Genomic DNA, 6,000 nt, shown 5'->3' on the forward strand with positions numbered 1-6,000 from the left:
CAGAAATGTGCTTTGCAAAGTCGCAGGCCCAGCATCACAAAACAGCATACAGCTAGGTGGGTTTGGAGCGAAAGACAGTAACTAGTAAAAAACGGGCACATGGAATGTTTGCAATAAATGGTATTGGAACAACTGTATTTCCATGTGATAAAACATTAACTTTAACCACTATTTCAAACCATATATAAAATTAATTCAAGATGGACCATCGACCTAAATGTGAGAAAAATCAAACTTTTAGAAGACACCAGGCCATTCTGACAGCCTTGAGATAGGCGAAGATTGCTTCAACAGTCACAAAAGCCATTAACCTCAAAAGAAATAATTGATAAAATATGCTTCAATAAATTATGAACTTCTGCTTATAAAAAGCCGTCATTCAAAGAGTGAAAAGGTAAACTACAGGCTGGGAAAAAATATTCAAAATACACATAAGTGACGGAACGAAAGCAATGCAATTTTGAAAAGGACAGAATGAGAGGTATAGAACAGTCACTGGCCTATAGAAATCTAGAGATTTCAGCAGCCAGATATTGTCAGTTTCTCCAGTTCTGGGAATGGAAACAGCCTTTGATTAGACTTCAATTCAAAGGACTTATATCTAATATATATATATATTAGATATATATATCAGATATATACATATATATATGTATATACATAAATAAGACCCTCGAATCTTTAAGAAGAAGATAGATAATTTAATTTAAAAATAGACAAAGACTTGAAGAGGCAATCCACAAGAAAGACCATCAAAATATCCTATAAGTATATGCATCATTAATTATCAAAGAAACTCAGGGAAAAATCACAGTAAGATACCACAATTTACCCACTAGAATTGCTAAAATTAAAGACTGACATTAATAAGCTTTGGTGAGGATGTGAAGCTCTCTTACATTGATAGGTAGTAAAAACTGCAACAATCATTTAGAAAAACTGACAGTTCTGAGAAAAGCTAAACATAGGAATTCTCTATTACACAAAGGTTTCACTCCTGAGTATCTACCTAACAGATACAAATCTTATGTGCACCAAACGATATATGCAAGAATGCTCGTAGTTACTTTCTTGATAATAGTAAAAAACTGAAAAGAGGTCAGGGATTGTATCTTATTTGTCTGAGTGTTTAAAACATCTTGTAGAGTAGGTAACAAATCACTGGTATTCAATAAATTCGGTAAGTATTTTGGAATATAAGAATAGAAGAGAGACATTAGGAAGACCATCCTATTGGAAAACAAAGACAAATAAAGTCCTCTGTCCCTAGAGCTTATTGTGATTTTTATTCCCTCCCTTTGCTACCATACATCAAAGCATTATTCAGCTACTTTGGGATTGCAGCCCTTGTGTCTTTCTCCCCTATGGTTTGTTTTCTTCACTTACATTAATCGTGTCTTCTCCAGCCCTGCCTCCTCTCTATGTCCTCTCCCTGTGTTCCCTTGTAAAAATAAATAAATAAAACAAAAGAAATCCTGGAACACTGAAGTATTTTTTTTTTTTAAAGATTTTATTTATTTATTTGACAGAGAGAGAGACAGAGAGAGAGGGAACACAAGCAGGGGGAGTGGGAGAGGGAGAAGCAGGCTTCCCACCGGGCAGGGAGCCTGATGTGGGGCTCGATCCCAGGACCCTGGGATCATGACCTGAGCCAAAGGCAGACGCTTAACGACTGAGCCACCCAGGCACCCCGACACTGAAGTATTTTTTTCCTCTTTTAAGTATATAAAATGTATATTTCCTAAAATACAAAGTTATGTTGTTAGCCAAGTATGTGAACAATGATACCTAGAAACCACAATTTTAAATGAAAGTCTTTTTTGGGATATGATATTCTTGCTGGATTGCATAGATAGAATTTATTTGTTACCACGATGAGCAATTATTTTTCAAGCATAGTCATTTTATAACTGCTTAGAATTACTTCTAAAACTAAGTTACAGGTCAAGTAAAAGTTTCCACAAACTGCTCTACCATGGTTCATTTACTACTATCCTCCAGGAACTTGACCTTCTGAAAGGGGATAAAAGGCTCAGGAAATAAGAATAATTCCATTTATTCCTTTAGAAATCAATGGGTAGCGTCAGATGAAAAGAAAAGCCAGTGTTTTTAAGAATGGAAATATTATGCTCTGACTCACAAAGGAAATCCAAGACTACGGGCATCATCTTGGACATATTTGTGAAATTATAAAGAAATACGCTTCTTTTGTTCTCTCTTACCTTCTCTTTCAGGGCCTTTCCCTCGCGCCTTCCTGTCCACTACTCCTCTGACCCTCTTCTTACCCTGTAGCCACACACTTGGAGCCTAAGTCTGGGGTTTCAACTTTATGTGTCTTTTTTGCTTTTAAATGACTGCTACTTTAAAATATATATATATTTTAAGGTGTTAGAAAATAAAGCTGAAAGTCCTACAAAATGGAATGAAGACTTGGTGAAACCCAAACAGATGAATGTCTATTATTTTTAGCACCATGCTAGAATAAAGGGACGTGTTTTGGGGGCAAGAGGACATGGCCACATTGGTTCGTTGATATGTGAAATTATATAAAATTTAAATTGCAGTGTTCATGAATAAAGTTTTATCGGAACACAACCACATCCATTTATGAATTGTCTACGGCTGCTCTTTTGCAAAATGGCAGATTTGAATAGGTGCAATAGAGACCATTTAACACACAAAAGCTAAAATAATTACTCCTTGATCTTTTATAGTAAAAAATTGCCAATTCCTGGTGTAAAGCATAAAATGAAGAAGTAAACTAGACCATAGGCTACCAAATTTACAACCCTCTTTCTAGACCAAGGACAACTTTTCAATCCAGGCAAAAAAATTTTGTGTAAGGCTTAGGTTTAGTACATCTTAATGTCTGAAAACCAATCTAACATTAATATTTTCATGGCTTTTCTTTTTTGGAAGTATAGAACTTCCAGTAATATATTCTCCTTTCAGATCTGATTTATGTGAAAACTTACGGTCATTTTATTGAAAAGTAATTTTCTTTTATTTTAATGAGTTTCATTAAGGATTTACAGTGACAGATGAGGGCTATAAAGATGAATAAAAAATTGGCCCTGCCCTAGAGGAGCTGACAGTTAAGTAGAGAAAGTAGAGAACACATAAATACTGGCTTACAATTTTTCCCCCAATTTTACTGAGAAATAATGACATACACCACTGTTTAAGTTTAAGGTGTACAGCATGATGACAATTTACATATATTGTGGAATGATTGCCACAGTAGGTTAGTTAACATTCATCATCTCATATAGATATAATAAAAAGAAAGGGAAAAAAATTACTCCTTGTGATATAAAATCTTAGCATCTATTACTCTCTTAAAACCTTTTCTCTATATCATATAGCAGTGCTAGCTATAGTCATCTTGTTGTACATGGCGTCCCTAGTATTTGTTATTTTATAACTGAAGGTTTGTACATTTTGACTACCTTCCAAATTCCTCTCCCCCCATCTCATGTCTCTGGTAACCACAAATCTAATCTTTTTTGCTATGAATTTTTTTTTGAGATTCCATATATGAGATCGAATAGTACTTGTCTTTCTCTGCCTATTTTGCTTAGCATAATGCCTTCAAGGTCCACCATATCATCACAAATGATAGAATTTCCCTATTTTTCATGGCCAAATAATATCTATCTATCTATCATTTATATCTCACAAATTTTTATCCATTCATCCTTCAATGGACCCTTAAATTGTTTCCGTGTCTTGGCTCCTGTAAATAATGTTACTATAAACATGGGACTGCAGGTGTTTTTTTGAGTTAATGTTTTCACTTTATGGTATAATCCTACAAGTGGGATTGCTGGATCATATGGTAGTTTTATTTCTTTTCTTTCTTTTTTTTCTTTAGAATGGTGGAGGTGTGGAGGGAGAGAGAATCTTAAGCAGGCTCCATGCCCAGTGCAGAGCCCAACGTGGGGCTCAAACTCACAACCCCGAGATCAAGAGTTGGACATTTAACCAACTGAGCCACCCAGGCGCCCTTTTATTTCTTATTTTTTGAGGAAACTCCATACTGTTTTCCATAGTGGCTGCACCAGTTGGCTTATAATTTAATAGTATAAGTGTTCTTATAGTATAAGTGTTCTAATACAGGTAAAAAGTTATGCAGAATTTTCCCTCTTCCAATCCCTCTTTCATCTGGCTTTCAGAATGAGCTAACTAAAGATGCAGATATGATCATACTTTCTTGTTTTAATTCTTCAATTCCTACCCTCCTGGTTTCAAGATGAACTCCAAACCCTGAGTAATGGTTTCCTCCTTTCCAAATATTTTTCCTGAATGTCATGCTTTGTAATTCCCCAGAAACTCCACAGTCCCTTGATTGTAAGCCTTTGTCCTTCTTTCCTGTTATTTTCTCTGCCTAGAACAGATCTTTCACCTGCCGGCTGAGAGAGAATTCTCTTTGACCAATTAGAGCAGTCCACGTCCCAGTCTCAGTGATGAGTTCAGAGGTGGGTACAATAGCCAAGCCACTCTCACGTAAGACGAATCTCAGGTTCCTGATGGAGCTGGTAGGTTAAAGGTGCACTTGTTCTGTGGGCGTTGCTAAGCTTTGTAGAACGTAAGTCCAAACTACCTCTGACTTCTTAATTATACACACTGGTTTTTCTTCAGCCAGTTTGAGTTGGATTTCTTTCACTTGAAGCCAAAAGAATTCTCATATAGTTGGCTTCACAAAAAGGTAACATGTAAAGCAGATAGGGAAGAACAAGTATGACTTTTCATGCTAGAACAAGAGAAAAGGCAGTTTTTACATAGGCTGGCGCATATATGTATTTCCTTTGTAGAGTGAAAAAAACTTAAAGCTATTTTCATGAAGCTTCTGAATCCCTTCTTAGAAAAGAGAATTATTATATGCTTGGATTTTACAATTCCTATGGATGTTTATCTCTGCAGAAAAAAAAAAGTAAAAGTTTGATTCATGAGTCTGATGATTTTGTAGGAATCTATATTAACAGGAGTATGTCTATTACTTTTGCCTCTTGTGATATCTCTGGCTTCCAGATATAGTGCTAGGAAACCACAAAGTTCACACAAACACACACACACACACACACACACGCACACACACACACAGGCAAAAAAATACAGTGGAAAATGCCCAGGTCTAAAAATCTAACAAACAAAATTTTCACAAGAATATTTAATACTCAACAGTAAGTATATTCCTATATTATATCCCAATTCCATATTATAAATTCATTAACAAGGAGTAAATAGAAATAGAGAAAACTAATGCCTGATTGAACCCCTAAATTAAAAAAAATCTTTTGTTTGTTGTACTTTTAGATGATCAGTCTTCTGAAAGGCCTTGGCCCAAGGGACACTGTCACATTTGCAGTGGCAGAATTTGTTAGCAAAGCACTTTCTGGCAAGTAAATGTGTTCTTGTATAATCTTTAAGATATAATTACAGAATGTTAAAGCTAAAGACATGTCAGCCAGGGGGACTAATGCACACAGGGGTTAATTGATGTTCCAGTTGTGTTACTTTTCTCACAATCACTTAGGCTTTGAGCATTCAATAGTACTTTCCTGTCAACTCCAATACTCTCCATGGCTCCCTATTACTTGAAGATGAAGTCCAAACTCAGCCTGAAAGATTTGCTATAATCAAGCTCCAATACACCTTTGGAGAGTGTCCCCCCACCACCTCCATACACAGTGAGTCAGAGCCAGCTGAGCTAGTCTTCTGGAAATCCCTTCCTCTGTTTCTTTGCTACTGAAATTCTCCCTGCCTAGTACACCCTTTTTGCTCTTATACTCCACTAAAAAATCTACATAAGTGTCAAAATTATATTTTTAGGGTTATATAAGTGGTTATGTGTCCTTACTAGAACATTTGGAAAATAGAGAAAAGTAGCAAAGAGGAAGCAGAAGTTACCACAATCCTATTATCCAGAGTGAACTAGTCCAAACATTTTCATGCCTTTGCCTCCAGTCCTTGCTTTTACATCTATCTTGCAGTCATTTT

The sequence above is a fragment of the Mirounga leonina genome, unplaced genomic scaffold (assembly GCF_011800145.1).
Source record: "Mirounga leonina isolate KUSES-001 unplaced genomic scaffold, KU_Mleo_1.0 Mir_126, whole genome shotgun sequence".
Lineage (NCBI taxonomy): Eukaryota > Metazoa > Chordata > Mammalia > Carnivora > Phocidae > Mirounga > Mirounga leonina.